The 12,026-nt window shown below is 40.4% G+C and overlaps 1 protein-coding gene across 1 annotated transcript in view; it reads left to right on the top strand.

Moving 5' to 3' along the window:
• The window catches only part of efnb3b (ephrin-B3b), a 56,258-nt gene that overhangs the window by 18,448 nt on the left and 25,784 nt on the right, over positions 1-12,026 (top strand). The gene's annotated exons all lie outside the window — the stretch shown is intronic.

The following is a 12,026-nucleotide window of genomic DNA, read 5'->3' as shown; positions in this document are numbered from 1 at the left end:
ATTCTAAGTCATTTAGTCCTTTGTCATACTTCATTCTGCTTCTCAGTTCTGTCTTTTCACTCTTGTCAAAAGATTATGAAGGATTGTGTATAGTGGTGCATGATTTGGAATCCTGTTGGGAATGTCCAGTAGCAGGACATTATTCTATTACAATGTTAGTGGGTTATGATCAAAAATAAACATTAGCGATGCTATATCCTATAGGAAGTTTAGAGGTGTGCACACCCTAAAAAATAACTGGTAGGATTGACTTAATTTACATAATTTTGTTTGTGTTATTTCTGCATGTTTTGCACATAGTTCTTTAAAGTAAAACTATGTAAAATGAACATACTTTTTTGGGGGAATTTACGTCAAATTAACTGTGTGCAAAGTAGATATGTTGCAAATAAATAACTGTGCAAATAAATAAAAAGAAATTAAGTAAATCCTTAATTTCGAGTTGTTTTTACAGTGTATTTAACAGTTTATTTGTTTATTTAATGATAGAAATGAATGAAATAATCATTTTAAAGTCATTTAAAAATAGTCAACCCAGTGAATAACTATGTATTGTTGAAAATATTTTTGATCCCATCTGAATTCTTCAGGTCTGGTTCTGGTTCATGATGGAAATGCTGCGTATATCCTGTATGGCATGTTTCGACAAGTTCATTTACTGCCAGCTATTTTCTTGCCTGCCCCCAACCAACCCCCCTCCGTCTTCCTCTCACCCAATCTGTTAACCTAGTCAGCAAGTTGATGTGAACTTTCTTACTCCAATAGTTTGAAAGGAATAACGATCAGTGCTTTCTCTAGAGAGATCGAGGAGCGGCAAGTGTTGAGAGAGAAAAACAGGAAAGAGGCAATAGGGAATTTCTATTTTCCTTTTTTCCACACATTTCATGTGTACTCTTTTTTTTCGCGAATGGTCTCTTCAGAAATTCACAGAGAAGAGAAACGTGGTATTTTTAAATCCTTTCATATGTAATTATAATGCTCATCTGAGATTTGCTGAATCTGTTTAGAATGAGTGTGCATATGGAACGCTCCCGGTTTTGAACTGCATAGTTGTGGGTTTGTGTTGTTGTTCTCTTTCTGTGAGTGTGTGTGTGTGTGTGTAAAAAAGCGGTTGTCGTGGTATCTCGTGGGGATCTAGCAGTTAACACATCGCCACATTCTCGAAAATGTGCCTTTTCCCCACTGAGATCCTTCATTTCCAAATTCATTCGCCCTTTTATTTATCAAGAATCTCTCGTTCATGCAAATGAAAGGACTGCGTGGCAGCAGTCTTGCCTGTGGACTACCGCACAGCTCTAAAGCCCTGCGAGTCATCTCTCACCAGAGGCCCCGTCAATCATCCTCTTGGCTGTCAATCTCCCCACCGACAGGAAGTGCTCTTGAGATCGCTGTTTGAAAGGCTGCTTTCTAATTGGCTTGGGGGACGGGAATTTGTCGCAATGTGCTTGAGAATTTGACCCTGTGTGAGTTGTGGGATAAAAGTTTTGCTTGCTGCTAAACCAGAGATGAGTGTGGTTCATAGTATAGTGTGGATGTGTTGACACACACACACACACACACACACACACACACACACACACACACACACACACACACACACACACACACACACACACACACACACACACACACACACACACACACACACACACACACACACACACACACACACACACACACACACACACACACACACACACACACTCGGAGCAGAGACTGGCATGACACACATCAGAATCCTGTCAGGATTGGATGCGGCGGTGATTGAAGCAGTAGTTCCTCTCCTATATGTTTTACTTTCACAGGCGGTCTCTCTCACATCTTGTTGGCTATTGAAGTTAGTTTTGTTTTTTATGTGCATGCCGGTGAGGAATGCAGGTGTGGTGCATGTTCTAGACATTGGACAATTACAAGAATCAATTCTCATTAAACAATTCAAGAAATAGGTCTTTTTCAAAATGGTTTCTATGGTTTCATACGACACTTACAGAAGTACATGAGTGAAATGATTACAAATCATAGCAATTTGCAAAGCCATTAAATCTAGTAATTCTACATGAACGCACATAGATGCAATAAATAAACATTATTAAGTAAAGCACATCAGTGCACAAGAAATAACTAACAATGACAACCCACCACCACCAACAGCAACGGCAGCATAAATAAAGTCAGCAAATAATGAAACAATCAGCGTGAAAGACTAATTGCATGATTTATTCATACCGCAATGCATGCTGGGAATCAGCACCACGCTTAAATATAAAATAATTTGTTTAGCCAACTCTTTTAGTCTATTTGTCTTAACAAATGAGAAAACTAGTATACAGTTTTCAGTAGGATACAAAAAATTTATTTTTTGTTTTTTTAACATCGCTCAGTTCGCAGCGCTGAACTAAGGCAGTCAAAGATAGAAAGAAAATGTGATTAGGTAAAATAAAGAAATCAGGACGGATGTAACAAGATTGCGATAATACAGCATCAAGAGAAAAAGCTTTAGATTGTGAGGTGCTTGGTAAGGTTGATTTGTGAAGGCGTTCGGCTGCTTTTGGTGTGATGTGGAGCTCTATGGACCTCAGGGTGTGGAATAGCACTCTGTCATCACTCCACACTGTTCGTGATTTGCCCCGTACGCAACACGGCCCTGTTAGACCACAGTTCAGAGACCCCCACACATTAAGCACCCTACAGAAACAAGGGTTTGGCTGGCAGGCGGCTCTGAAAAAAAGCTTTTGAGAGCAGTGTGATTTCGCAGCTCACAAATTTAAGGATACCCGTAAAGTTAAGTTATATATCAACATAGTTTCACACTTATGGGTTCTTATAACTATAATACGCAGTGTATTGACGGGACGATATTTGCCACCCTAGACTTTTAAAGAATGCGTTCCACTGTTCTGCTCACCACGGAACAGTCATAAAACTTGCCCAGCCGGTCCTTCTAGCATTCTACAAAATAGTAATATTAATAACAATAATAATAGTGACAATAGCTATAATAAAATATGTATTATTACTATTATAATCTTTATCGTAAATCAAATAAATATGATCGATGTGTACAATAAATATAGAAGTAGAATGTTTTCAGTATTAAAAACTATCGTTTGTTTTATGTTCTGCACGTTCACCCCCTTCTTAATGGCTTGAAATCTGTTTCTTGTATTCTCGAGTCCAGTTTATACCTGTTACGAATTGTAAGTGGTAGCCAATAATCTTTGCACACACGCAGTCAACTGAACCTTCGAGTAACAGTTTCCTGGGGCCCCAGACATCTGAGACCCCTGTAAGGGGTGTTTATGAGCCTTAAAGATGCTCTGGACTCTGTGAGGTGGACAGTGGGGCAGTACCGGGTCTGACCCAGGGCTACATGGGGCCCCGCAGTATGTGGCCCCTGTCTACCTCTGACCCCCGGTGACTCCGTCTAATCAGACCGTTAAGTTTGAGAGAGTGAGTTTAACCTGGAGTCGTCTCCCCCGAGAAACACACGTCTGTATTCACACATTCATTTACGTGTAACACACACTAATTTCACACAGAATAACACGCACATTGACACGGAGACCCGTGGTCACACACCAGCTGGGCTGAAAGACTCATTTTACTCTCCGAAAAACCTTCACTCATCTACACCTACACCGTTCTTCTGATGCTCGCCTCTTAAACGGCATTATGATTCATTATGCTGTGAATCACATTCATGTGCACATACAGAGACGCACGTATGTAAATGTCTTTGAACTGGGAGCTTTGAGAACATACGGCTGCATAAATATACAGGCCTGATCTGAGGATATGAAATTCAGAAAGCGAGATGGAAGGAAAGCATATGTCGCTTCTGTCAGTCTTGATGATTTTGATATTGGTTTTCACGCCGGTTGGACGTTCATTAGCATATTTTTCACCTATGATTATAGGGCTGAACTGCTCGGGTTGCTCTCAAAGGGTGTGGAAACAATCATGTTGTTAAAAAAGAACTACTGGGAAAGTCCAGCTCCTCTGCTGTCGGGTTAGAAAACGTGAAGCGTGGAGGCATATGACACCATTGCTGGAGCGTTGTAGAGCGCCTCCTGTCAGGGAAGGGCATGACAGCCGTGGTGACAAGGACAGACTTACCTTCACAGTGCCAACGAGGGACACACACACACACACACACACAGACTCTCCATTCCCCTGCAATGTGTTTGCAGACATACCTCGACATCTCTCTGCATTTGCATCATTCGCTAGCTTTTCGTCCTTCAAGTTATTTATACTAATATTTAAAGGAACATTTTACACATGAAAAAGATTTTGTCATTACTTGGATTTAGAATAACACATAAGGGAGTTGTTCTAAATCCGAATGACCCTTTTCTCTTCTCTGGAACACAAAAGGAAGAAATTACGAATTGTGCTGGTCACTTTTTCCATGCGGCTTTTAAAGGAGTAGTCTACCCAAAAATGAAAATTCTGTCACGAATTACACAGTTTCATCTTTATAAATGTCTTGTTCTCATGAACACACTACCTTAGTTGGAAAAATGACTATGGTAGTCAAAAGTGCCCCGGAACTGTTTGCTTTTCTAGTCGTTTTTCCCACTATCATAGTCAATGGGGTCCAAGAACTGTTTGGTTACAAGCATTCTTCCAAATATCTTTCTCCGTGTTCATCTGTGCAAATACATTTATACAGATTTGGAACAACCCGAAAGTGAGTAAACGATGACAGAATTTTCATTTTTGGATGAACAAAACATGAAAAGCACCTTAAAAGTATCATAAATGTAGATACAACTATCAAATATCTTCCCTTTGTGCAATCAACAGACAGATTTTTGTCCTGACTTTAAAAGCGATGGCAGATTTATAAACAAATGGGTTGGTCCGCTTGACAAACTGGTCGGTTCTTCATGAATCAGTCGGATGTGGTATTCAAATTCAGAAACGTATTCAATGCTCCGATCACAGATAACCGCAGATAAAGCTTATCTGTGAATATTGATTCAAACTAGTGTTGTGGTCGAGACGACCAAGACTTTGAGGGACCGAGCCCAAGACAAAGACCAAGGCAGCTGAGACCGAGTCGAGACCAAGAACAGCACTCCCAAAATGCATTGAAAAGATCCACAAAACACTGAAATTCATTATAAAATAATAATAAAAGTAACTTGGGTGATTTATTGTGCAGAAATGTATGTGTTTTATGTTCCATGTCTTATCACCCATCTAATATAACATATTAACATTTTTGTGCAGGTAAAAAATCCAACAACTAAACTAAATACGGTAAATATCCAAGATAAATGTAAGTATGTGACCTTCAACCAAACATTCAGTGATTTAATTAGTTTCATTTCTTTTTTATCGAATCAATAGCAAAATTGCTGTCTGTTGCTCAGAAATGCACAAAATTCAGATTTGTTCGAGAGCAGCCAAAGTAAAACATAAACTTGTGTTTAATCGTGTCTAAAACTTAAGTCACTTATTAACTCAAGGTCTATGGAATAATTATACAAAACCAACATCACATCGGATGTTAATAAATATAAAAACAAGATCTCATACAAGGACCTTTTTGGCAATCACATCTCGGATATTGTGGGCCTTTGTGTGTATTCATTTTGTTGACAGATTTCTTTCAGACAATCTCCCATTCGTCTCTTACCAGCAGTAAGAGTTACAAAAGTAACAGAAGAATCAAGTGGTGAATGGATGTAATACTTCTGGCTTTAAAAGCAATCACATGAATGATGTGAACACATAAATCAGGCAATGCACCAGCAATTTAGTGTAACTCCCACAGCTGTGGTCTTGACCGGTCTTGAAATAAAATCTCGAGACCACTAAGTCTGAGACCAAGACAAGACCGAGACCAAAGACAGTCGAGACCGAGACAAGACCAACATTAAATGGTCTTGAGACCGGTCTCGAGTACTACAACACTAATTCAAACCTTTGAAGACTTTGCATATAGTTGTGTGGACTATTCCTATGATACATTATGGATTTTTTTGTCCCCATTTCTGATGCATAAAAGCTTCAGCTATTATTCATTGTGATCTATTGTCGTGTTTGACAGAATAAACAAAGTCACATTTGCTCGGAACGACATGAGGGTGAATAAATGTTGACTATTCCTTTAACTTTATTTTCTATGCTTTCTCTTGGTTTTTCTCTTTTATTCTCCCCATTTTCACTCTCTCTCTCTCTCTCCTGTCAGGAGCGGCCATATGGAAGCCATTACGCTCGCCTTTCCTCTCGCCACAAACATTCCAGCAGTGCCTCCAGCTCTTTCTTTCTTCACAGCAGCTTCTCTCCCTTCTTCTCTCTCTCTTCCCCTTTCATCTTTCACCTGTTTTCATTGTCCTCATTTCCATCATTTGCAGAGTTTGTCTGCTGAGGTCATGTGCTAATTTGCCACATGTGATCTGCTCACTGTCAAGTAATTCGGTTTGATTGTTAGAACATCACAGTCCTCGGCACCTTATTTACATGCTGCCCTATGGCTACGGTTCAGTATCTGTAAACAGTCACATATCGCATGATGTAATTGTCTGTGGACGTTAGCTGATAATCGGCGTAACGTAACCTCGCCGTGTGTACTTTTGTAGAGCGCATTTATTTTGTGTTTGCACATAAAATTGAAGATGGTTAAATATTTGTGCCGTCTGATGGGACTGCGAGTGCAATGGGGCGGTCGATCTAAATAAACATCTCTGTCACGTCGCAAAGGTTTTGTTTTGGTCTGAGATGTTCAGGTAAACTCAGACAACCGAATGTTTGGGAAGCTGGGGAAGAGATTTTGTGTTTAAACGATCAGAAAATGCAGGTGAAGACAGTGTAAATAAAGGAGCTGCATGTCATTGTATTTCATTTAGGCTTTTATTGGTAAACACACACACACACACACACACACACACATACTGCCTCAGATCTATTACAGCTGTAAGCCACCACAGACTGTGTTACAGTGTTTTGAGTAACAGTACCATACTAAACTCTTAAGGATCTTATTGCTTTGATGAAATGGAAACAGTAGCATATGGCAAAAGAGAAGTTGTTTTCTAAACAAAATGCTTTGTAAATGTCTTTGTTCTGTTGGACACAAAAGAAGATGTTTTGAAGAATGTTGATAGAACGTAAGTGCTGGTTCACACCATAGTGGGAAATAACTATTTGGTTACAAGCATTCTTACAAAAATTTAATTCTCCCTTTAAGACTCGCCCCGTTATTTTCATCCACATGTAATTTACTTTCTAAGTGATAAAACGTTGTCATTTTTAATAGATAGATTGGTAGGTAAGGAAGTAGATAAGTCTACTGGTTATAGGGCCTTAAGCGTCTAACCGGTAGCGTGTCATTCAGTCCGGTGACTGGAGACCCAGGACAGGGTTTAATCTGGAAGCTGATGATATGAGAGCGAAAAAAAGTGAAAGAGAGATTGAAGATTTACGGCTCCTCCGAGAGGGCTGATATCTCCAGCCCACCGCTGGTGTACTGGACAGAACAGCTCTCATTTCAGTCTATCCGTGACACTGATCCTGATCAGATCAATGGACGCTGAAGGTAAAATCAGCTAAGTGACACTGCGTGAAAGGTGAAAATAATGTGGAAATTACAGAAGTCAAATGTCATCTCAAGGTGATTTCATTTGAAGGATTTAAACTTGTTTTTATCGATGGCACGTTATCACATGCAATCGGCACGTCAACAAATTTAGAAGTTATTTGTGAAACTGGAAAGATTTTGCAGCCAGCAGGATATAATTTGTTCAGTGTGCTGGAGATTATTAGAAGTGCTTGCTAAATCAAGCATCAATGTGACTGGTTCTGGTATTTAGGGATTGGGGTTTGTTCAAATGACCATAGAAGTATTACACTTCAGTATGTAACTCATCCCATAGAAATCCAAATAATCCCTCAAATTAGACAAGCGGCCACCAAACAACCCCAGCAGCTCACCCTAGAAACCACTTACACCGTGTCTACACTGGACTCGCGCGACCAGTGCAGCAAAAGAGACGCATTAGAGACTGCACGATGCGACAAATCCATTTAGAACAAGCAGGTTGTCACGTCCGATGTAAACACGGTGTCAGAGACACCCTGGCAACTAACAGCAACACAAACAGTCATATTTCCTACCAAAAATATAAAAACCGTTTGGGTTACTTCTCACTGTAAAAAACACTAGAAAAAAACGGTAATATTCAAGCAGCCGAGGCACGAAAAAACGTAAAATAAAATTTTGGCAAAGTAAAATGAGATGTTTTTCATGTTATTTTACATCCCTTTTGTAACTTTTGCAGTGTATTTCTGTAATTTGAATTTTTTACCATATTTCAAAAATACAGGAAATTCTGCTAAATAAAACAGTAAATGTCTATAAAATATATATTTTTTTACAGTGTAGTCAAAACATTTCATCCAGTTCTATAGATGGAATTCTCATCTAGGACCTGTTGAAATCCGAGTTATCTATCGAATGTACTGCGTTTATCAAGGATTCTCGACCATTTCTGGCATTCCATTTTTTATGCGCACAGACACAAAGGTCCACCTCACTGCACCTGTGCCCTGAGCTTGTTTTTGGACACAGCTCGAGTTTCTCGTGTGGAATCCTTGTAATGCAAAACTGACGAACAGGAGGGGGGGTGGTGCATGGACAAGAGAAGGTGGAGTTGGGTGGACGGGGTGGGGGTGAGGGTCAGCGCTGTTAGGGGCGGCACAGGGTAAAACTAACACACAGCTCTTTTCAAGAGCTGTCAGGGTCAGGGAAGGGCGTCGGCAAAGTTTGACAAAATGATGTTTCGGCCCTCATAAATGAGCCCGACACACACACACACACACACACACACTCTCCTGTCACCTCTGCCCCCCTTCTATCCCCCCACTCCTTGTTTCAATGTGTGACCATGAATGCCACCTTTGTTGCAGAGGAGGAAAGAAAACGAGAGATAGCGAGGGAGAGTGAGAGAGAGAGCCAGAAGAAAACAGGAATGATGAGTGTTTGGGATGTGGAGCAATGGCTGGAGGAGTGTATTATCATGTTTATATTTAGAGTAAACAGAGAGATGTCGATATAATTTCACTTTAATCCACGCTTTGAACGCTTGCCATGTCTGCGGAGTGAGACTTCGCGAACACAAACACTCACATACCTCTTCCACAAAGTGTCTCAGTTTATATAAGTCTGGTATTTTCATCCCATTTTAATTCCACAATCACAATGCCGTCATTGTGTCTGCGCTTTTCTTCACGCCCTCTTTCCTTCACACTTTTTCAAGCTTGACTCACAGGTCAAAAATTCTTCAGCGAGGTTCTGCAAACGTTCCCTAATTATCTGCGGAGCGCTTGCTTAACCCTGAGTTTGCTCATTAGACATTGCTGCCTGACAGTTGTTCAATCACAGAGGCTAATGCGGTCCAGGGCTGAAACATATGTAATTGCAGAGGCTTTACGGCCGCACGCATGTTTTAAAAGCCAGATACGGAGCTGCGTGAACTGTAAGCTTGCAAAGTCATGCGAGAAAACGCTTTATAGTAGGTGCACGAAAGGTTATATTTTACTAATGTTTTATTTTACACCAGTGCACAAATATGTGGGTGATTTTCATGAAACCTTGGTTTCAAGACATGATTTTCTTAAAAGCACTTGCATTAACACATTCCTTTTAATTTTTTTAAAAAGCAAGGCATGACATACTTAAAAGCATTACATTCAAAACTTTTACTGAGAGTTTAACACAATTTAGTTTTTTCTTTCAAACAAAGGATTCATTATCATAACTATTTTAAACTGTCAATCCCATAGCATCTATCTCGGATCACTTATTCACCGTCAGAAAAAAGGAGTTTTGTGTCCATCCGATGGAAGTCAATGGGGGCTAACGTTTTTCGGTTATCGACATTCCTCGAAATAGCTTCTTTTGTGTTCTGCAGAAGAAAGTAAGTCCTACGGGTTTGGAAAGACGTGAGAGAGAATAAATGAAGACAGTCTTTTTGTTTTCTATTGTTGCTTCTGTTTATAGTGCAAGTTTGTATTATTTAAGTTTATGTTAGAAAGGGTGGTCATAGAGCGCTTTTCCACCATCGCGCCGAACCGTTGTATGCACAGTCTGAAACGGTTTGTTTGGCTTAGTAACAGTTATGTTTCCACGTGAGCCTGCTTCGACACGGCACGATTACAAACTGTTCTCGGTTCGAAATTTTCGGAACGGTTGTCTTACCATGCTTAGCATCCCTTGTGGCAACACAAAGAATTACAATTATAATTATTATATAATTTGAGCTTGCGTAGCTTGAAGCGTTTATCTGTTTGTATTGGGTAATAGTATATTTTGAGGCTTATAATTCCCAAACCTGCAAGTTTCAAACATGTAGCATGAATAGCAGTTCATTAATTGTATAACTCAGACTTTCAATTCTAATGGAATGAGCTGCATTTAAAGTGATAGTTCACCCAAAAACTGTCATTTACATTTATTCGTTTGGCAGACGCTTATATCCAAATTACATTATACTTAACATTTGTTTCTAAGTATGTGCAATCTCCTGGGATCGAACCCATGACCTCGGCGTTGTTAGCACCATGCTCTTCCCGATGAGAAGATATTTTGGAGAAAGTTGTCAACAGAACAGCACTGACGTCCATTCACTTATGGACAGAAAACTAATGCAAGAGAATGGGGGCCATTTTTATGTCTTCTTGTTCTGCAAAGAAAGAAAGTCATACAGGTTTGAAATGACAAGAGGGCGAGTAAATGAGGACAACCTTTTGGGTGAACTATCGCTTTCACAAAGATTTAAGATACATTTTGAGATCTGGTCCCGTCACACCTCTCGCTCGCAGTGTAGACCTGTGTGTGTATCGTAGGAGTCAACGTGAGTATGACTTAATATTGTTCTGTCACAGAGGGCGTGAGAGGGAGGGACGGAGAGAGAAGGTGCGAATGTGGCGATAAAGGAGAGTTTTATTCGACTTCGCGCTCCGGCTCTCAGCAGAGAGTTCAGTGGGTTACAGCCGACCAGCGTGACCATGTCAACAGGCCGGCCAGCACTGAACGAGCGCCTCCATTATCTCCCGCATTTCTTTCTCGCTTTCTTGCATTCTTTTTTCTCTCACCACCTGTTTTTCCTTTCGTCATTGTTGTCCTGTGTTTACTCTTTTCTTTGGGTTTCGTAAGCTATTTTATCTCTCATCCTCCCCTTTCATTCTGTCCTGTGATCCGCAACACCTCTCTGTCTCTCTCTCGCTCTGCTTTCCATTCTTCAAACCAAGTCTACTGTGACGGGGTCTGCCATCGAACAACAGACAAAAATCTACCTCACAAAAAGAGCATGTGTATGCAAAAGCATCTTTTGCATCTACAGGATGTTTTGGAACTTTTTGTTCATGAGTTTCCTTGTGCGCTTTTTTACACCGTTGATTGTCTAACTGCCAGCAAAAACCCTTAGCAACGGTGTGTGTCTGTGTTTTGTTTTGGGTGATGCGATATATACTGATATGTGCATGTGTGTGTGCGCGCGTGCGCGTGTGTTAAGTGTCGGTCAGTCTAATTGTAGTACGTGAAGTGTGTGTTGAGTGTCTGTGCTCTTCATTGTAAGAGCTCCTGATAACCTTCTGAACTTGTGTAGCAAGGACAGGAAACAGTTCTCTCAGAGGAATGCCACACGCACACAGCAGTCTTTTCCTCACACAAGTAAAGTAACTAGCGTTAACAAACATGCCTTAGGTTAGCCTGTGTGGTAAAAGACGCGATTTGTAAATGGATCCGCCCATCATTTCGCGAAACTCTCAGGCATTTCTATTCACATGTAAACATGATGCCGTAAAAAAACAAGCCCAGCTGCCTTAATTTGTTTACATATAAATAGCCGTTGGTGTGGCTGGCTGTTCAGAGACGATGATAAAATGGTAATTAGCGTCCGCGAGACGCTCAGTCATTTGTTTACATAGAAAGAATTCAAAGGAAACTCCCAAGGATTCCGCAACAGCCAAATTCTCCTGGAAACTGGAAGCTTCTTTGATTCGCTTTGATCTGA

The sequence above is a fragment of the Barbatula barbatula genome (assembly GCF_947034865.1).
Source record: "Barbatula barbatula genome assembly, chromosome: 1".
Taxonomy (NCBI): Eukaryota; Metazoa; Chordata; class Actinopteri; order Cypriniformes; family Nemacheilidae; genus Barbatula; species Barbatula barbatula.
The sequence above is the reverse complement of the archived record's forward strand: the minus strand, read 5'-3'. Positions and strand labels throughout refer to the sequence as shown.